Source organism: Canis lupus, chromosome 29, assembly GCF_003254725.2.
Source record: "Canis lupus dingo isolate Sandy chromosome 29, ASM325472v2, whole genome shotgun sequence".
In the NCBI taxonomy this organism is placed as follows: Eukaryota; Metazoa; Chordata; class Mammalia; order Carnivora; family Canidae; genus Canis; species Canis lupus.
This window is the reverse complement of record NC_064271.1, coordinates 26948222-26970858: the sequence shown is the minus strand read 5'-3', so window position 1 is coordinate 26970858 and position 22637 is coordinate 26948222. Positions and strand designations below refer to the sequence as shown.

Sequence of the window (22637 nt, the reverse complement as noted above, 5' to 3'; positions counted from 1 at the left end):
CTTGCTTTCAGCGACCTTAAAATCTACTTTTAGAAGGTAGCTTATTTATAGTACAGACTAAAGGTAATACCAAGTAATGTATATTACAGACACTGGAGTCAAATAAACCTGGGTTTTAATGTTGCTTCTACCACATACAGTTCAGTATTTTTATCTGTAAATTGGGATCATTATAGAATGAACCTTATGAAGTTGCAAAGAAGATTAAATAAAATAATTTATGGAAAGTACTTAGAGGTACCTATAGGTACTGGAGAATTGAGCTGGTTTTCCCATGTGAAATGCTACAGGGAAAAGAGAAATCCCTGGGAAGGGGGCGAGTGAGAGTGGCACAGGCCAAGCCTAAATAGCAATGAAAGCATAGATCCTACAAGGTCAGGGACTATACCATTCACTTTGCTCCACATCGCTGGTCTATGGCCCCATAGTTGTTACACATCACCCAGCCAACACCTATCTATGAAGTAAATTAATACAACAGGTGTTCTTCTAGACATTGCATAAAATGTGATATCAGAGGCATGAAAATGATGAAATATGTTTTGAAATATATTCAAAGTCAAAATCACCCACCAAAATGCATTTACACAGAAGAGGAAGAGGTCCTTGAAGGAATAGAACGTTGGCATTTTCAAAGAGAAAAAAAAAGTAAAATAATTATTTGTTCTTACAAAATATTATTTCTCTCTCTCAGAGATGTTGTCTTCATTGGCATCAATTGGTAGCCGAGAAAGACAACGCACTGGTTTGGCTTTGTAGATACTTGTTATTACCAGTTGGGTAACGTAGCTGCATTGTAATTCCATTGTTGGAAACACCTACAGACAATCTTTCCTTTATAGGATAATCAGGGACTTGGGTTGTTTATACAATGAATCACCTAAATAGAAATGGCAAGCAATTTGAAAGAAACAGAATTTGTTCTCTATTTCAGAGTAAAATCTTCACCACCCATCCCCCACTCCTGACTTTCTATCTGTATGTGAAAATCTCTCTGCATCAGCCAATAACAAGGTAAATACTCATTCAGACTCTCTTCACTTTCTTCACACAGATCTATTTCATCCTGAATTCGAGGACTCAAATACATAGCTAAAGACATAGAGTATTAAATAAAATTTGTCCTACCATCTTAGCTCAGACTTCTGGAGTTTTAGGACTATCAAAGGACAGTAATAATCATAATTAATATTTATTGAAATCCTAAAATAACATTATGCATATGTGTGTGTGTGTTTTGTATGGATACTATTTTGTTCTTACAACAGTTCCACTAACTTGTTAAAACAAGTGTTATAACTATTTACAAAAGAAGAAAGAAAATCACAATGTTTTGGTGAGTTTCTCAAGGCTGGTCACGTATTGAGTGTGGACCCAGATGTGAACCTTGGCTCTAGGGTCCACCTGCTTTCTACTAGATGCTGCCACATAATAGTCCAAAATAATACAGACTTTAAAAGCCACAAAATTAATTAACATCTCTTCTCTTACTGTGGGAAACAGACATAATGGATATGAAGGTGCCCATCTGATTGCTCAGTAGGCCATGGTGAGCCCAGAGTCTTGCATAAACTCTGGGCCTGGGGTCTAGTCAGCAGAAACTATCAAGAAATGGTTTAACCAGACAAGGGCAGTGATGCAGATGTAAGAAAGTGAGTACTGAGAAGAGAGCAACAGGAACACCAAGCTGTCCCATCAAATAATCCAGAAATAGACCCTCTTACTATATTTTATCTGGATCTCAGTTCAAAGTCATTGTCCACTGCCACTGTCGAGAAATCTCAACAGAAGCGCTTTATTACCTAAGCTCCATTTAAAATATTAACAACATCCTTAATTTTAGAAAAGTGCTCAAGCCACACGCTGTCTTCTAACTCACTAATTTCTAGTTAAACTGAACATTTAAATGTCAAGTTAAGTCTTCCCTGATCTGATTCTCTCATTTACTGTGATGAACTAGGCTTCTTTAAATTTCATAAGTGTTATTCACCAACTTTATTCTTTGCTTTGGCCTTCCTAAGTTTCTCAGATCGGAGTGTTGAGTAACCTCCAGCCTGCTCTTGTTATACTCATTTGTGAAGTAAAGAATATATGGATGAAAAACTCTAGGTCTGCCACATACACGGGCTTAGAATTGAGTCAGCTTGTCCATAAAAACATGTGGGATCCAAGAATAGGCCCTGGCACTATGTCTCCCTTCTTCATTGTACCAGTTGGTATATAATAAGTCATCCCTAAACTTAGTGGCTTGTCACAGCTATTTATTAATTTATAATTCTGTAGATTAACAACTGGGCTTGGATTAACTGAATGGTAATCTGCTGGTCTCATCTGGCTTCAGTCATGTACCTACATTTAGTTGACAGCATTGGCCTCATTTACTATCAGTCTGGCAATTGACTGTTCCATGGCTGCAGGCTGGCTTACCATTGAATGGATACCTAAATTCTCTTCCTTTCACTCACCAAGCAGGCTAGCTTCTGTGGTGATCGTGGAGTTCCAGATACAGCAAAAGAGCAAGATTCAATGCACAAAAAATTTTAAAGGCTCTTCTTGCATCATAATCCAATGCAGTGAGCCACACAGCCAGCTCAGATTCAAGATGTGGATTACACACTCCCTATCTTCTAATGGTAGAACTTGCAATGTCATATTGCAAGAATGTAGATGTAAGGCCAAAATTTATTTATTTTACATTCTTCCATAGCCAGTCCTCTGGTCACACACTAAATGTTAACATTATCCCCATTTGCAAAATATACTCATCTAGGACACTTAAAAGACTTATCCAATTAAGGCACTACATTCAAAAGTCAATAATATGATCTTGTAATTTTCTACATAACCAAATAAAGTTTCTTAGGTAGATATACAGAAGGTGATACTACAGCCGAAATGCCTAGTGATCACCCTCTTTTGAGTTAAGAAGAATGTACCCAGTCTACTTTATTACAGGTTAAAGGTTGTGCTTTTTCCACCATTACAGAATCATTCACGCAGAATCATTTAAGTCAGACCAATTGCCTGCCAACTAGAATGACTGAGACTGACTGATCTGAGCAGAAATTACAGTCTATAATGTTTTTTTCTGCTTCATGTGCAGAAACAGCCTCCAGCTGGATCTGGTTGAGCCAGACTAAATTGCATTTGATTCATTGACTTTGCTGCAATTGGTCTGTATAACAGTATGGCAGAGATCCAGCATTGCAATCCTTTTGTTCATGGCATTAAAATGGTATGTAGTAAGTTAGACTGAGTCTTTTGGAATCATTTTTATTTGCTCATATAAAAATTATAAGACTTTGAAATCTTACAAATACCAACTGTGTATATGCATAGATGCACACACACACACACACACACACACATACATCAAGGAAGTTTGACACTTTCTACACATGTTGAATCATAGCAGCATCTTTAGAGAATGTTTTCTCTAAAGTTCATTTTACTCATTAGTTTATAATATATTAAATGTTGTGATTATTATATGCCATATATTATGCTAGATGCTTTCAAATCATTAGTTCTTTCAGTCTCATAGAAAATCTCATCAAAGCCAGTACTATTATTATCATCCTCATTAATAGCTGATGGCAGTGGCAAGGGGGAAGTTAAGTATCCTACCTAATGTCATATAGCTACTAGGTAGTAGCCCAGGTTTGGGCTCAAATAGTTGGAATACAGGATTAGTGCTGCTGCCCATCCTACTTTGCTGGCTCCTCTCTCCCTCATTTCCTCTCTCTCTCTCTCTCTTTCTCCCTAATTTAACTGCATTCTTGAGTATCTATTCTTTATTTAAACTTAAATGCAAAGAAGTATACATTTCAGACTCTCGAAGAATTTATAGACAAGTAAGGAAAATTATTATGTAAATAACATTTAACAAATGTTTTCAAAACATGGAGAATCCTCTAATAGATTAGAATAGAATGTAAGGTGTTAGAGGATTAGAACAATAAATGTCCATGAAGTTATGTTTAATGTCAGTTCTGTTCACCATCTTAATCTTAGACTGAGGGCACTACTTTGAATCTATCAGGCATTCAAAAAACAATGCTTATTAATTGAATCACTGAAAGCAGTCTCACAAAAGAATACATGAATTATTGAAAAACAGTCTCATAAAGGAGAAGACCTTTTTTTTTTTAAAAAAAGATTTTATTTATTTATTCATGAGAGACACAGAGAGTAGAGAGAGAGAGAGAGATAGATGGAGAGAGAGAGAGAGAGAGAAAGGCAGAGACACAGGCAGAGGGAGAAGCAGGCTCCATTCAGGGAGCCTGACATGGGACTCGATTCCGGGTCTCCAGAATAATGCCCTGGGCTGAAGGGGCATTAAACTGCTGAACCACCTGGGTGGCCCAGGAGATGACCTTTGACTTGATCCATGCCTATAGTAAATTTTCAAAAGTGTCAAGTACTTAACTATAAAACATTTTACTAAGTGCTTTACCATGTGCTAAGTATTCTTTTAAGCATTTTGCAAATAAAATAATAAAAATTATAAATTTTATAATTTATAAAAAGTATAAATAATCCTCATAACAATTACTAGTCCCATTTTCCATATGAGAACAAGGATTTGCAGAGAGACTGAGTACTTGGCTGTAGCTAGAGTGTGGCAGAGCTAGGACTCAAACACCTGCAAACCAGCTCCAGGGTCTATCCTTCCAAGCATCACCCTATGCTGCTTCCTAAGGGTCCTGGGAGTTCCAGGTCACCTTTTGCGGTTGCTTGACATTCAAAACACATACTTCTCTTCTCTTCCTTTTTGTTTTTATGTATATAAAGAAGAATTCTCAACTCCATTTCATTAAAGATGGAAAATTGAAATTCATGCCATTTGGAATATAACTTACATAAATAAGAGAGTAGGTTTTACTTGGCTTTTGACAGACTTTGGTCAAGTTGTATGTATATGTTTGCACACAGGACTCTTGTCTATATTCAGAATTTGCAGTTTTTTATTCCTACGTGGCTACCACTTACCTATCTTTTTATTTTTTCAGCTTGTCCATTTAAATTTCCACCTATAACTTCATACACATCAGAACAAAGTCAAGCTTTAGGTACAGGAAATGTAGTGATCCTCAGCTTGTAGCTTACTTCCTAGGATTGATTCAAGTGCCTCCTGGCTGTATCCATACTTGTTCTTAGCAAAACAGTTGAAGTCATGGAGAATGGTGTTTAAATGCAAGATGTTTTAATTCTAAGTATGCAAACTTGGGTAAATTATTTAACTTGTAGGTGTCAGTTTCTTTATCTGCACAAGAAAAAATAACACCCACTGTATAAAGTTTCATGAGAAAATGTATATAAAGTGCTTGGCACTATATCTGGCTAAGTAAATGGTGGTTATTAAAAATGGTTCAAATCATAGAGATTTAGTATCCTTTATCTGGATTCATATTTCTGCACGTTATGTCTTAGCACATCATCCCTGGCTTTGCTCCTAAGAGATTCCTACCTCTCTCTATCTTGAGCTTTCTAATAGGATTCCTGGAGTGGGCTTCTCAGTTCTGGGCCACTTCAGCCCTCATGATAAAAATGCTATGCCATTAGCTCATGTTATTGATGTCCACCAGAAGAGGCAAAATTTCTCAGCCTGAATTTCATAGATTTCTGTATTCTGATATCCTCATCTACCTCAAAACATTTTTTTCTCTTTATGACATATTCCTTTTCCCCCCAAGGGACAAAACTCATAGCTTTTTATCCTAAAATAAACATAGTATTTTTTCTTTCATCTAGGGATCTTCCCTTTTGCCTTTTACAATTATTTCTTTCAAATTTTGACATAAAATTTGCCTCCTATATTAGGTTTTCATCAACATTTCTAGTTCATCTTTATTGATTTTGTGTTCAATTTTTTTTTTATTAAAAATAAACCAAGGCCCTGGGAATGATACAGAATATGGGATTCATTATTCATTATTGTTCTTACACTATTATGGAGCTAGTTAAATACTTTACAAATAGCTGTTAGTTCTACATCTGGTCCTGAGAATAAAATCAATAGAGTAGATAGTGAAGAAGGAAAAATAGACATGGAGTAGGAGAAGCAAGGACAATAGAATTCACAAGGGCTAGCTGAACCCACATAGATCTCTTACCATCACCAAGCTTCTAATTTGGATGATGAGGTGACCTGAAGAAAAGATGGTCCTCTTCATCATAGAGCTAAAAATGCACCTGGCCAGGATTTAGAGAAGCGAAAAGAGATTCAGTGAGAGCTAGAAAAACTATGAACCTGGCTGCTACCCTTCATCAACATGATGAGCCAGATCAGTGACAATGAGCATGAGTGGTAACAGAGACTAGTGCCAGTATTGATCTTCTGAGAATATCTTCACTCTGTGTGTTATTAAGAGAGATCCATCTCATATTTCTTCCCCTGACATCCTTTTCACCAATTGCATTACTTTCAGTCCTTGATTATCCAGCCAAATCATTAACTATTGCCTTTGAATTAGTGAAGATCTAACTCCTGGTCATCTTTCCTTTAGGCAAAGTAGGTACATTTTTTGAAGTTATTTTTTTAAGGTTTATTTATTTATTTGAAAGAGAGAGCAGGAAGGAGGAGGGGCAGAGGGAAAGGTGAGAGAGAATCCCAAGCAAACTCCACTCAAAGCATGGAGCCCAATATGGGGCTTGATCCCAGGACCCTAAGACCACCACCTAAACTGAAACCAAGAGTCAGATGCTTGACCAACTATGCTATTCAGGTGCCACACATTTCTTTTTTTCTTTTTCAAGATTTTATTTATTTATTCATGAGAGACACACAGAGAGAGAGAGAGAGAGGCAGAGACACAGGCAGAGGGAGAAGCAGGCTCCATGCAGGGAGCCTGACGTGGGACTCGATCCGGGGTCTCCAGTATCATGCCCTGGGCCGAAGGTGGTGCTAAACCACTGAGCCACCTGGGCTACCTGGTGCCCCACATTTCTTGAAGTTCTGACCTCTGGGTAGACTTTGCTTTACCACTGAGAGGGACTGTAGTGTTGTAGCCATATACCTTCAAGTAGTGCATAATCATTTGTAAATCAGGACCAATTTTTTTCTTCCTTAAGCAACTCTCCATGAGGTTTTAGGTGTAGGTTAAGGGGAAGTAATATAATAGGAAAATGGGCCATGGGCATTTGGGCCATTTGCTTGTGCAACTCACTGTGTCTTAAGAAACTGATTGAACTCAATATCATATCTACCATTTCTGTTCGATGATGGGGATGCTACTGTCTCTCTCAAGGGTATGAATCAAAGAATCAGACAACACTCTGATGGACAGTGTAGGCCATATAGTAATTTGATGGTCCGTGGTTAGGTGTTGGTTTTTTACTAAAGCTCTGTAGCAAGCCAGAGATATTTTACAAAAGGAGAATAATTATGTGTAACAGAAGGTGTAGTTTGCTTCAAAATCCTAAATATCTGCTTCTTGAATCACTTATAAGGACTGCCAAAAGTTCCATTCAGCTTTCCTGTCTTGACAAAGATACTTCAAGCACTGTTGTATCTTATAGATCACATAGCCCAAATGATAGGACATCTTGCTTGGCACCTTGTATATGTTGCAGAGTCTTCTTCTCATGCTCTGGACCTCCATCAAAACTAAAACTTTTGGAGTTACTAGGCAAATGGGTCAGAATAGCATATCCAAATGAGGTATATTTTGCAATCAATATCAAAGAGATACAAATAATGCTTTTTCTTTACTGGTAAGAGGGGTCAGATGAAGCAATTTTCTTCATTTTGGAAAGGATACTTTTCATGTCATGGGCCATTGACTGGATCCATAGAAATTTCACTAGGCAGACAGGCTCTGAATTTTTGTGGAGTTTGTTTCCTATCCATGGGCACAGATGTTTCTAAATAATGCGTAGATAGTTGCTACTATTTTCACGTCCTTCCCAAACAGCTAAATATTATAAAGAAAATAAACCATCATGAAATACCACTGAAAGAAGAGGTAATCAAGGTCTCTGCAGACTAGATTATGACATGATATAAGGCTGGAGAATTGATATCACCCTTAGGTAAGATGGTAGTGATGTACTGTTGTCTCAAACAGCCAAAAGTAAACCGTTTCTCTTGGTCTTTACTAACAGGTATGAAGCAAAGAGTATTTGCCAAATCAATAGCCTTGTACCATATGCCAGGGGATATGTTGATCTGTTCTACTAACAAAACCACATTTGAAGGAGCAACTGCAATTGGAGTCACCATCTGGTTAAGTTTGTGGAAACTCACTGTCATTCTTCAAGATCCATCTGTCTTCCACAGAGGCCAAAGAGACAATTAAATGGGATGTGACAAGAATCACTATCTTGCATCTTTCAAGTCTTTAGTGGTGGTACTAATGTCTAAAGTTCCTCTAGGAATGCAATGCTGTTTTTAGTTTACTATCTAGGCAGTTCTAGTGATTTTCACTTGGCTTTCCCTAAAATAATAGTTTTCATTCCATAGGTTAAGAAACCAAAGTGGGGATTCTTATAGTTTCTGAGCATGTCTATTGCAATCACGCATTTTGGAATATGGGAAATTAACCACAGGATGAGTTTTGAGACTCTTTGGTTCACTATGAGATAGACCCAACTCAAAACTCAATTTATTTTAGGCCTCCATTAACCTCTACTACAATTGGTGAGCCACAGTGAAATATTTGGTCTCCAGGAATTGGTTTAAGTTTAGAGCCAATGTCTAATAATCCCTCAAAAGTCTAATTCTTTTCTCTTCTGCAATGCACAATCACCCCAGTAAAAGGTTGCACAACTCTTTAAGGGAAGGCTAAAAGATTTACATTACATACTTTCATCATGGAAAATGTTTTTTTTCCTAAGGGTAGCAGGCTTTCCTTTCATTTAAGGGGTTCCAGGTCTGTGAACTGGTTCACATCTGGGAACTTGTTGAAGGGCATGATACTTCAATTGTAGTCAGGCTTCTGTTCACTAGACCTAGAGTTTTTTTGTGTATACAAGCCAAGCAAGACTTTTATATGTTGCTCATCTATTTCAGTTCTAGGGACACCTTGTCAGTTGGCCAACTAGACCATTTCGACTCTTGCTTTTAACTCAATTGCCTTTAAACTGTGCAATTGTGTGACTTGGTTAAACAGTTTGTATATAGCTTTTACTTCTGTGTCTTGTTTTGAGCCTGAAGATAGCTGCAAAGGCAGTAAAATAATAAGCTAAAGACATAAAGTGGGGTGGTTAGGACAAATCCAAACCCATAAGGATAGGCTGGAACATACATCTGTCTCTTACCACCTCCAACCAAGTTTCCAACTTCAATGATGCCAGTAACAAGCTACAGAAGCTAGTGCTCAGAATTTGGAGAGCTTAGGGAGATCTGGCACGAGTTTGAGGGGTTGCTTTCCAGCTACTGTCCCAGTTGCTATAAACACTAACCATGGATTTACTGACACTGAAGGAGATTCAACAGAGCTAAAGCAGCTGCAGGACTAACTGCTGCTGCACAATAGGATGAGCTAGTACATCAGGGACCAATCTATGTGAGCTACAACAGCATTTGTTGTCCTGCACTGACCTGAGTGCAAAAAGAAAATATATGGCTTCTGCCTCACTTTTGCCTTCCAAATTTCATGCAAAATGTTCCTCATGATCCATGCTAATAAGAAAATATGCAGGTGTCAAAGCAAAAACTGCACCAGACAATGTTGAACAGGCAAGGAAGACTTTGTTCAAGGTTATTGAAACAGGAGAAACATATGAGAACTCTGAGCTTACCTCTACTGAAGAAAATGGCAGGAATTTTTAAAAGCTGGATTGGGAAGATCTTAGGCACCCCCTTGTTTGTTAATTGGCCTTACCCAAAGGAAAATCAAACTTTCTCTTCATGACAGGAAATAATTTTACAACTTGGAGCAAAGTGCCAACTGAAGTTAGGCTTCTCTTCTCCTACAGACTCTGGGAGGCAGGAATGCTATCTTTCCTGATGATTGCTCCTTTAAAGGTTAGCTCCCTAGTCCAGAGAAAATCTTCAGCTGCAAAACTGGCAAGAGGCTTTTTAAAAGACTTACATCTCAAAAAGGCAGAGAAAGAATTTACAATTACAAGTTTTCTAAAATACATATTCTAAGAACAGAGAGGTCAGGAGCCTAGAGTCAAGAAAATGCCTGTTTATGGTTTAGCAAAGCTGAGGGGAATATTAAAGCTATCTTGGTCTCAAGGAAGGGAATACTAGGAAATATAGTTTTAGCTTGGCTAAGTTGATACTGTGCAAATCTAGCAATTCTTTTTTCTGAACTCCTACTGTTCTGATGCCTCATTTAGTGCTTATTTGTTCTATTATGAACCTGATGCAAAAATGGGAAATAAAAGAATGACTGCATGGCCTTTAAGTGTCATGTTGAAACATTATAATAAGACTATTTCATGATTATTTAATTTTCACTTTTGTAGTTGACAAACTGCCACAAACCTTTTAGATAGATGACTGTGGTTGTGTACAGTAAACTTTATTCACAAAAATAGGCAATGGGTTGGATTTAGCCTATTGTCTGTAGTATGCTAACCCCCACTCTAGAAGAATGCAGTTTTGTTTGATTTACTATTGGATAACAGCCTAGATTCTTGAAGTGAATTATTGATTTATGGATTCATATAGTAAACAATGTTTTTTCAAAAGAGATGTAAAAGTTTTCTAACCAGTAGAGAAGATAACCTCAAATGTTACAATTTTGTTTCATCATAGGACATTAACTACTTTTATATTTTACACTGCAATGATATTATTTCAGGGTTCTGTGTTTCCCTAACTATAAATACTTCTATCTTTCCTATACTCTTTTGAACCATCTTTACCAATACTCCATTTCCCTCATTATTGCCTTAAATAAATCTCTGACACATGTTAACTATGTGTTTGTAATAGACTCATATCTTTAACCTTTAGAAATTATGCTTTGATAGTTTACTGATGGTTTACAGTATTGGGCATCCTTAGCCTTTCTCTGAAGGGCAGAGCCTGCCCTGATAAGCTTGAAGAAAAAAAGAAGAAACAGTGGAGCTAAACCTGTTCTGTAATTTCCCCCCAAAGATTAATTAGTCCTCTTTTCTTGAGGAAGAGTTAGGGTATGAGCAGGGTCAGGAATTGCCCTCTAGCTTTGTAGTTCCTCTAGTGTGGTCCCCAGAGCAGCAACAGCAGCCCTGAACAGTTATTAAAATGGTCAACTCATAGGTCCCCTCAGATCTACTAAAGCAGAAACTCTGAAGGTGGGGTTCGGCAATCTGCAGTTTGAAGAGCCTTCTAGATTTTAGTGCAAGCTAATGTTTGAAAACCTCTGCTTAGAAGATACCCAATACAGATACTTGGGATCTGAAAGTACTTCCTTCTAAACAGCATTTAATACAAAGCTCAGCCACTCTCTAGGGTCTTTACTTTCACTGGTGAAGGCACATCTTCAGCACTTCACACTGCTGCTGAAGGGAGATTTTCAAGTTTGTCTTATAAGTGTGACTTGCTTGTTCTTGATAATTTATTTAATTGGCAAGTTAAATTCTATTTTACTATAGGATTTATTTTTTAAATGAAAGATAAAAATTAATTTGGGAAAGTGGTATGGGCAGGCCAGGCACTTTTCTCTTTGCCCTCTGCTGCTATAATTTACAGTTGTTTTCATAAAGACAATGATTTAAAATGCATTTCCACATCATCTCTGACTACTCTTCAATCGATAATTCATTTCCACTTAGGTAGATGACCTGAAGTAAGAAAAGTACAGTGATAGAATCATAAAGAAGTGTCAGAATAGTCTCTAGAGATTGTTCTGAGCAGAGCGTTTCATTTAGTTACTTCAAAATCTATGGTGGGCTTTCTGGAAACGTTTGCTTCATAATCACCATTGGATATGTCTCAAATCAAGCTGAAGAGTGAGTGAACAAATGGGACAAGCAATAATAATGGAGACTGCCTTATGGGGCTTTTTGGATACAGATCACTAGTGGGGTGAAGCCTTTCCTACAACCATAATTAATCTAGAGACTAATAGATTGCCATGGGAAGTGCTCACTGTAATGACACATTTTTTTTTATCCTGGAGAACTGGGTTTTGAATGCTGATCCAGGCTACTAGGAAAACCACTTTTTGTTCTACTAACCTATTCTGACACATGAAGGGCAGGGGAGCTGCATTTGCTGCACAGCTCCTTACTGTAACACCACTGGCTATCCCACTGGTGCCTACCTTTCGCAGAAGTGCAGTGTCATCTAGAACTCAGAGCTCAGATTTACACTGGCACAGGGAAAGTGTCCTCATGAGATCTTTTCTTTCCATTAACAGGACTTCTATTTTCATTAATGATCAAAAAACATATGCTCTCTGAAAGCAGGAGGCCTCCTGGAATAAATATTTCAAGAACATGAGCCACTTTTCCAGAAATCATTGTCTTTCTACAACATTCTCCTTTGGTTACTTGGGGAATTATTTCTAAGGTAGTTTTGTATTCATTATGGCTTCCAGAATATCCTACAATACTTTGTCTGTCTTTCAGCAGGACATATCAGACCATGGAAGATGATAACTCTTTACTAGTCCTTAGGCCAATTATCTTAAGAGTGAGTGATGCCTAGGAGCATCACTGGTCCTGAGGGGCTGCTGTGGTTCTCTACTTTCTGCCTCATGTCAGAGTTCACAAATACTAATTTTGTTAGTACATATGAGGCAGAACAGGCTCTAAATGACTCAATCTAAATAAAATGAACTAACTAAATAAAGATAGCTTATTTATTAATTTGCAAGAAAATTTACCTACATGTATCACAATTTCAAGATATTTATGGTCACAGATTGATGGGTATCAGATTGGCATTATTATTAAATGTTATAAATACAGATGACTATTATTTAAAAATAGCAATAGGGCTACTTATTAAATACTTGACATATTCCAGGGATTATTTTTATAAATGCAATGAGGGATATTTTGAAAATTTAATGTACATATTCCTTTGACCTTTCTGAGCACTTGACCCTTATCCAAGTGTGTCTACAGATTCAGAGTAGAGATTATATTTATTATCCAGAAAGAATGCTACAAGAAAGACAGAGTTTAACATTCATAAATTTGATCTGCAGGAAGATGGTAATAGTCTTAGAAGCTGTGAAAGTATTGAAAAAAGAATCTTAAATTTCCTTTCTTATAATTTAGCCATTCAATAGACAAAATTGGCAAGCCTGACCTAAGTCTTCAACTAAAAAAAGAGGAAGAGTATAATGATGATGGAGGGAGGAGAACGAAAGGTTATGTACTTGTGCTAGGTTAGTGAAGGTCATAACAAGGGCAGAAAGAAGCTCTGGCCTCTGGAATTCAGATCTTCGGCCTCTCTCTGACCAACCTGGAAAGCCAATCACACTCATCATGAGTCACATAGCAGGGGACTCTGAGGTTAGCTTAATTCATCCTTGCATCACAGAGGTGGTATAAACAACACCCAGAATGCTAGACATTTGGCTGGGGAAAAGGGGAAGTCTTGTAGGGTGATTTTTTTTCCAGTTTTTATTTAAGTTCAATTTAGTTAATGTACAGCATATTATTAGTTTCAGAGGTAGAATTTAGTAATTCATCAGTTGCATATAACACACAGTGTTCATTACATCATTTCAGATATGACTGCAGAGTGAACCACCAGAATCAGGCTAAAGAAGAGATACAATCAGGGGGAAATAAGGTCTGAATCTAGTTCCCTTGGACTCAGCCTGTGCTCCAGTGGTGGGATGTTCTTAAGAGGGATTACCTTTATGTTAGGATAGTCTGGGTAGTCACACTTCTCATTGCATGCCTTATTGTCAATTAAGAATGGAAAAATGGCATCTGATGGTCAACCTTCTCTCACCTTCAGAATACTGAAAATTCTTCCCTTTCTCCTATTTTCATTAATAACACCATTTTCCTTATTGCAGTTGTTTTTATAACATCTCTTCAATTTGGTATAATTTCAAGTGTTTAACTGCATTTGTGCAGATTTGCCATTTACTATATTTAAGGCCTGCTGCTTCCAGATGATATGCAAAAAGACACCTTTTCCCCCTCATTTGTTTTTTTTTTTTTTTTTTTTTTTTTTTTAAAATTTTTATTTATTTATGATAGTCACACACAGAGAGAGAGAGAGAGGGGCAGAGACACAGGCCGAGGGAGAAGCAGGCTCCATGCACCGGGAGCCCGACATGGGACTCGATCCCGGGTCTCCAGGATCGTGCCCTGGGCCAAAGGCAGGCGCCAAACCGCTGCGCCACCCAGGGATCCCTTTCCCCCTCATTTGTAAAATGATTCAGAATCATGCAGTACAATGAGTAACTTCTGGGAAGGGTTCCATGTTCAACAAAAATGTTCTAATCTAATTCAGGGCATGTGATGTCTTGTTGGCCACAATCACAGAGGACAGGTAGCCCTCTTATGTCTTGGTCATCTAGTTTGCTTCCTGACCTTGGTCTTTCTCATCTTTTGTCTAGAATTCTAGGTTTCATGTTCCTCTGAGGTCTGAATCTCTTCATTCATTGGTTGGATAGATGACAAAAGTATGTATTAACAAATCATTCTTGAAAAGTCCTTTTTAATTATTTCTATTATTCTCTCATACATCTTAGTGAGGAAAAAAAGGAATTTTATTTCTTTCTTTTCCATTGTAAAAGAGGGGAACTTGGAGGTTAAATGCTGTTCCTCAGGAAATCTGGCGATATACCAATAGAAGAAGTACCCAAGACCTTTAGAATCATTGATCTGCCTTACTTGACACTTCCTTTAAAATTTTATCATTTGAACAATTATGAATAAAACATGAAGTTTGCATTCATGCCATTTACATATCTCCTTGCTCTGAGGGAAAATACATACCCAGATTTCTCTCTTTTTGTTCCAGTGTACTTAAGGGACTAGTAGATAAAACTAAGATGATAAATGAGATTCCATGGCTGAGGGCAGTAGAGTAGCAACCCACTGACCCAATGTTCCCTTGAACTGGACTTGCTCATGCCTGAGGCTAATGGTCAGTTTGCTGTATAATGAAGGCAGGAGTCTGGAGAACTTGATTAGCATCCATCCATCTTTGTTTTGTTTATGATTTTTACCCTAATGCTGAGGTTTTCTGCTACAACATTTCCCTGACTCCACCTCCTGGGCCTTGGACTTTTATTGTGGATTTTGGGCTACTTTCATTAAATATATATTTTAAATTCCTAGTTTTAATTTTTCATGGAACTAGAATATTATTTCCATATACATATCATGAATCTTAATTTGCCTATTTAAAACATAGGGATAAATAATAGCTGCCCATCTAACATCTTTGTTTTCAAAGTCCAGTAAGAGACACAGATTCTTTTTATAAAATTTTCAAACTCACTAAAATTACTGCTACTACTACTACTACCACCAGCAGTACCACTACTACTACTCTTACTACATCTAACTTTTACAATGTCCTTACTTAGGGGCTTTTATATTACCAACATACAGCAATATTTAACTCTTCGCAAGTGCTCAGTACTTATAATTAAGTTATATTATATTGGATTCTGACATGAAACTCATATTCCGATATCTACAAATATACAAACTCCAGGACTCTAATCCTGAGGATCATAATTCAGTATGTTTTGAGTGTGGTGTTTTTGGTGATTCCAAAATGTGATCAAGTTTGGAAACTTCAGCTTAGATCACACCGCCCTTTTTACAGCTACTTTTTTAGCACCATGGACAGCACACTTGGCTTTAAAAATTATGCAGTGGAATGTTAAGAATTCTATAGTTTTTGAATGGAAGGGATCTTTGAGATAATAATTTTTAAAAAGTACCATGTTTTCCAAGTGAGAAAAGTAAATCATACAAAAATTTGAAATATTTTACAAAGATCAAGCAAGATGAAGAGTGCTGACAGCTTTATATTTCATGACTTTCCTTAATTCTCCATCTACAATGAATTTTCTTCATTTTGTGAAACACACAGTGCTCACTTCCCAGCCCCCATTTGCTTTGTAAACTTCTCCTTACCAGCTTCAAGCGCCACTTCTTCAGGCAGTCATTTCTGACTTCTCAGACTAAGTCAATTATTGTTATCACATGCTTTTATTTTTTAATTTTTTTATTATATGCTTTTATAGATCCATGTTGGTACCCTTCACATCTTTTATCTCAATATGTAATTATACAATCAACAGTGTGATTATTGGATTCATGTTCTCTTCTACCAGACTGTGAATGTCAGAGTTTGTGACTATTTTTGCTTATCTTGGTGTCCTTTCCCTAGCACAATGCCAGGCACATAATACGCAAGTGATGAATATGTGCTTAATTGAATAGAATTTTATAAGCAGCAGCCATAACATGATAGAATTTTATTTGTCCTAATTTAAAATCTAATGAAATTTCTTGTTCATGCCATTTACTTTAGACTTCAGTGTGCTGTTTATGACTAACACTAACATGTGCAAGAGGATCTTTTACTATCACATAAAAGTTCTTTATGACAAGTAAGCTGTTTTCAATTATGTATGAGTTATAAGAAAAAATATACTGGTTGGTCAAAAAGCAGAGAAATTTTAGAATGTCTGTTCAGGAAACTGAAAGATACATTTTTATTTTTTGTTCCTGCAGTTATATATAGCATTCTCTGTGGAGAGATAAACAGATGATAGGTAGATAGATAGATAGATAGATAGATAGATGAAGATAGAAATGCAGACATAGACATAGGTATAGATGTATGTAGGACATTTGACTATATTTAATGCCACAGGATTGTACACTTAAAATGGTTAAAATAGTACATTTTTATATATATTTTACCACAATAAAAATAAATACATAAATAATAAAAAAATAGATCCTATCTACCTTCAAAGAGCTCTTAAACAAGTTAATATGACATGTAAACAGCTAGGACAGTTTATGGACCAGACTTAAGATACTGGTGAAGGTTTAAGGTGGCCACCAAGGCCAATTCTATCAGAGCAGGGCTGTGCTGACTGGAAGTCACAGCCTTGACTCAGAAGTGAAGGTACCTACTAAATCAGGCAACTTCATTCAGCTAAGTATGCTATTATGAAATGACTCAGCAGAATGTGTTTGAAAGTCAGTTCTCTGTTCAGCAGGAAGGGAATGCTGAGCTTTGCTCAGTAAGTACTGTTCATAGCTTGAGTAGAATGCTGGCGAAGTCTAAAATTGCCCTCTTGCTGTTTTAGAGGCTCTAGATTTCCTGTTTTTTTTTCTAGCCTGATCTGGTGATTCACACAGACTGGTGCTGATCAGGCTTATGTCTGTCAGTGAGCGGAGAGAGACTTAGGAAAGAATTCTGTCAGGCTTTGATTTCTTTGTTTTGGTATTTTTCAAAATTTAGTTGAAGCAAAGAGTTTTGCAAAGCTCTTCAGATAAGAAGACTATTGATTATAGTTCTAATCCTGCTACGGTTATCATGAGTAACTAGGAAAGGAGACATAATGATAGGGAGGGCTGAAGATGAAATATATGTCTTTGGGCATTAGATTAACATGGGAAAATTATTAGTAGGCGGATGGTCGGGGTCCATCAGGGTAGATTCTAATTTAATGGGGCTTAAGTGGTGCCTAGAAATCTTCATTTAGAACAAAAACAAAAACAATCCAGGTTAAAAGCAAACAATCAGCTTGAGCTGAATTTCAGCAATAGGATGTACGGGCAACCAAGATAACAAGAAGACTAGAGATTTATTTAGGTCTTTATTTAACTTCACTATTGTACTACGGTAGTTGAAAGACAAAAGCTGTATCTAAAAGCTGCAATGGGACGAAATGAGAAGTCAGTAAAGCAGTAAGTTATTTCATTTAGATCAGTGGATCAGGGATCTTAATGTAAAATTGACTGACTTTTTATTAAAGAGTGGTTTATTCAATAGTAGTCAATTATGTCTATTGAGTGGATTATTGATAGAATTAATAGGCTGTTTCACTATCATTGAAACAGTGTTTTTAATCTCCCGTTTCTTGGCCTCTATCATATAAAAAAGAAATTTTTCAAATTGCTGGTAAGGTCAATGAAGGGCTCTGAAAAGCAGTATAATGTAGGGAAAAAATAGACCAAGGGCTGAATCTAGCATTGTTCCTTATTTCTGTGCTGCTACTACCACCCTTAGGACCATGACCATGACTGCTATCACCTCCAATTTTTTAGTACTATTTGACATAAGACATTCTTCTAATGTTCAGCACATAACTTCTAGGTAGGAATTTTTACTATCTTTTGCAGTTAAGTGAGCTATAATCAGAAAAGTTATGACTTGCCCAAATCACATAGCTGTTAAGAGACAACACAGATCAAGTTTCTCCTGACAAATAGTGGATTTCTCCCCCCCATTCTAGCTGAATGATCTTGGACTAATTTAGTATATGCATTTAGTATATGCATTTTAATTTCTTTGTTTTCCAAGTAAAAGTAAGACTTAACAGGGTCATTGTAAGGATTAACTAAGACCCCAGTGGATCTGTACTATATAGAGAAACTTTAGTACCAGTGTAGCAGATATGCTAGTTTTATCCCAATACTCATGTTCTATTCCTTTCATAGAATAGGAAAGAAATATTCATTGGATAATAGACTCTCAAATTTAGCCTACCCACTCTCTCAATGCTTCTGCACCTTGTAGTTGGTTAAGTGTGGCCATGAACCAATGAGATGGAAGAAGCATGCAGCAGCTTCCAACAATCTTCTTTTCATAAGTAACAGGTGATTAAGTGCCCTTTCCTCCACTTCTTCTCTGTCCCTTTTCCATACACCTGCCAAGAGATGGTAGAGCAGTGAGAAGAGGAGAGCAGTGAGAAGAGGGTCTCTCAGGATCTCTTGGAGAAGAGCTACATGCTGGCCCTAGGCTGCCCATTTCTAGACATTTAGATTAAAAAGAAATAAATTTTATTCTTCCTCAAAGTCTTGAATAATATATTGTATGTAGTAAATATTGTTAATCATTTAATATTGTAATATTAGGTGTAAAATTGCATTAGATGTGATAATATATATCTTACATAATATAACACTATAGATACAGATTATCTACATGCATATTTATATATAGAGAGAGATGGATAGATTTGTTTTGAAAGGGTAATAAAAGCTAAGTATTCACTTTATAAGAAAATTGATTTTAGACTATAAAAATTTTAATAAATTGCTTTTGGACTATAAAAATAATGTGTATATACATACCTATAATCCAAACACTAGTAGTTCTAGGCTTACGTAATTTGGGGTTAGTTTTTTCTCCGTATGCCAAACTTTTTTTTTTTTAAGATTTTATTTATTTGTTTAAGAGAGACAGAAAGCATGGATAGGGGAGGAGCAGAGGGAGAGGGAGAAGCATACTCCCAGCCAAGCAGGGAACCCAGTGCAGGACTTGATCCCAGGACCCTGGGATCATGACCTGAGCTGAAGGCAGACACTTAACTAACTGAGCCACCCAGGCGCCTCTCCTTATGCCAAACTTACTGTTATATTTTAATTCTGGCATATTGTTACATTATTTTGATAATCTAAAAGCATCTTCTAATGAAATCAATATTTGTTTCCATTATCCTTTTGAAATGAATCAATATGCAAGTAAGTGTGAGTGCTCATAGACAGTAGATGTTGAAAACATGTATGCTGTTTTCTCAATTATTTTATTGTGGTAAAATACACCTAAGATTTACCATTTTAACTGTATTTCAGTGTATAGTTCAGTGGCATTAAGTGTATTCATATCAATTTAATCATCACCATCATCCATTTCCACAACTATTTCCATTTCTTAACATTGAAATTCTACATCCATTAAACAGTAACTCCCTTTTCTCCCCTCCAGCCAGCTCTGGGCAACCAACATTCTATTTTCTGTTGCTATGATTCTGACTACTCTAAGTACCCATATAAATGGAATCATATGCTGTTTGTCTTTTGGTGATTGGCTTATTTCACTTAGCATAGTATCCTCAAGGTTCATCCATATTGTAGCATACCTCATAATCACCTTCCTTTTTAAGCTAAAAAATATTCCATTGTATATATCTCTCTTTTGATTACTACTTACATGGAATATCTTTTTACATCCTTTTTAAGCTGCAGAATTTGTTTTTGGTTTTTCTATTTCTTTTTAAAGTTTCCTATCTCTATTGATACTTCCATTTTGTTCATACATGGTTTTCTTCTTGACTGTCTCTATATTTTCTTTTAATTTTGTGAGCAACTTTAACAAAGTTTTAAACTCTTTATCTAGTAGATCTGCCATTGGGTCTTTCCCGGGGACCATTTGTTTTGTTTTGTTTTGTTTTGTTTCCTATTTCTTTGTAGGCCTTGTGATATTTTTTTTGTTGAAAACCAGAAATTTGAAATTACTGTAGTAACTTTGAAAATCAGATGCCCCTCCTTCCCGAGAGTTTTCTGTTTTTCTGTTTGTTTTGGTTTTGATTGCTATGTCTCTGTGTTAAAGATCAGTCAGAGGTATAAACTTCTTTTCAAACCTTTCCAAGACTGTGCCTTTCCCTAGGCATGCACAGTGATTTTCTAATTTCTGCTACATAAATAGAAGTTGCTTTTGAATATTTGGCTCCCACAGTGCAAAAAGAGAAAACTGAAGCAAGACGAAAGGTTTTGTCCCTTTAAATCCTCTGGAAGTCACTTTAGCCAAAGGAGAAGGGGGTTGTAACAATGGAGGGAGGTACAACAACAATGGCCATCATCTCTGTGTCTGCCTTTCTATGATCTGAAGCAGCCATCAGAGATCAGATGACAGATCCCTAATGTTTTTTGGACAGAGTCTTTAAAGGACACCCTGGCCCCTACAAGCTGTACATAAGCTGCTCCCAGAACTCATGCACAGCTGCCTTTCACTTGGCTGCAGGTGGCAGACAGATAGTTGCTATAGTGACAGGAAAGAGCTAAAGTTGACCAAAAATAATTGTTTACTATCCAAGGCTTCCCCTGGAAGTAGCAAACCTTCAATGGACTTGAGAATCCTAAAATAGTTAACCCGGACAGACTTTGCCCATGTAATTGTTGAGTAGGGAGATGGATTGTTGGTGGGCTCCCTACTGTGCCATCTTCTCAGAATCCTCTAACATGCAGCTCCTAAGGGCCTTTTTTCCCCCCTTTTCCAATGTCTTTTATCATATTCTATAGTGAAGGGATAGGAAGAAAAGGAAACCCATAATTACAGATATGACCGTGAATACATCATTTTGGCCCCATTTGGGACTGTCTTCAATAATCTCAATGGACCCTGGTTGGAGTACAACTAGCTAATGTCCCTTAAAGGAGTCAGCTTTGGTCAAAATCTTTTTATGGTGGCTCACTTGTATAGTAGAATAAAACAAAGAGAGTTACTAGCCCATCTTCATATTGTTGTAAGGACAAGAATTTTATTTTATTATTGAGTACATCATAGCTGGATTCTACAAAAAAGCTTTGAAATTAGAAATAATTTTGTTTAAAGATGTGAAAAATGCTGAACATCTTTTGTATATTCATTTGTTTTTTTCCCATTTTTTAAAAGATTTTATTTATTCATGAGAGAGAGACACACACACACACATAGAGAGAGAGAGAGAGAGAGAGAGAGGCAGAGACACAGGCAGAGGGAAAAGCAGGCTCCATGCAGGGAGCCCGATGCAGGACTCAACCTGGGTACTCCAGGATCAGGCCCTGAGCTGAAGGCAGATGTGCCCAACTGCTGAGCCACCCAGGCATCCCTTTTCCTTTCTATCTTAAGAGTGTTTTCATTTTTAATGCTAATGGAAAAATAAAGACTCTTTAAATTTCTACTCAGTTATAGTAGAGGTGAAGATATAAATTTAAGTAAAGCAACTCAATCTAAATATATTTCTTTACCAAAATGAATTTCTTCATTATTCTGAAATTCCCATTTCTTACATCTTCTCATTTGGGGATAATAGAAGAGGCATTAGTCTACACAAATCTGTAAAGAAGTAATTTCATCTTCTGTTAACTAGCATGCATATGAGGTAATTAGATAAATCTGTAATGAACAATATGCCTTATATATAGACTGTGGGCAGGGCACTGTGACAGGCAATTTTTAAAGATCCCTATGAATGAAACATGTGTTGTTTAATTTTATAAACTGTACCTCTGGCTGAGAGAATGACAATGACTGGCATTACACTAAATAAACTGTCAGATGGCTGAGAGAAGTTTTCTAGAATCAATTCATCAGTTTTGGTGTGATCTTTCTACTGCTGAATTGTGTTTACAAGATGCCTTACTTTGGCATTCAAGGCTCTTTGTTTTATGGATCAAGTGTATATATAAAACCTGAGCTTTCATTGCTCCTTGACTATCATTTTCACTTCATCCAATTGGTTTACTCACTCTCTCTCTTCACACCTCTGTTTTCTCCTCACAGCATTTCATTAACGTAGGTTGTTCCTCTCCTCCTAACCAAATCTTTTTCACCATTTAAAACCAAGCCCATTGCTATTTTTTTTTCCCCGCTGTTACTTTCCTCCTCTAAATTGTAATACGTCTTTTGTCTGGATCAGCATTTAGGAATTATTCCCCTGCTGGCTTGCAACATTTTTTTCTTCTTACCTAGTACTGACACTTTAAGGTTTATAAATAACACACTTGAGAAAATTCACTAATTAATCAGCTATCATGCTTTG

General features: G+C 36.7%; 1 long non-coding RNA gene across 1 annotated transcript in view; it reads right to left on the bottom strand.

Annotated features, from left to right (window-relative positions):
* LOC112678644 (uncharacterized) overlaps positions 1-22637 on the bottom strand; it is a 43155-nt gene that overhangs the window by 4815 nt on the left and 15703 nt on the right. Inside the window, exon 3 of the long non-coding RNA XR_003147727.3 lies at positions 18602-18761. This is a non-coding gene — a long non-coding RNA (uncharacterized LOC112678644). The remainder of the gene's footprint in view (positions 1-18601; positions 18762-22637) is intronic.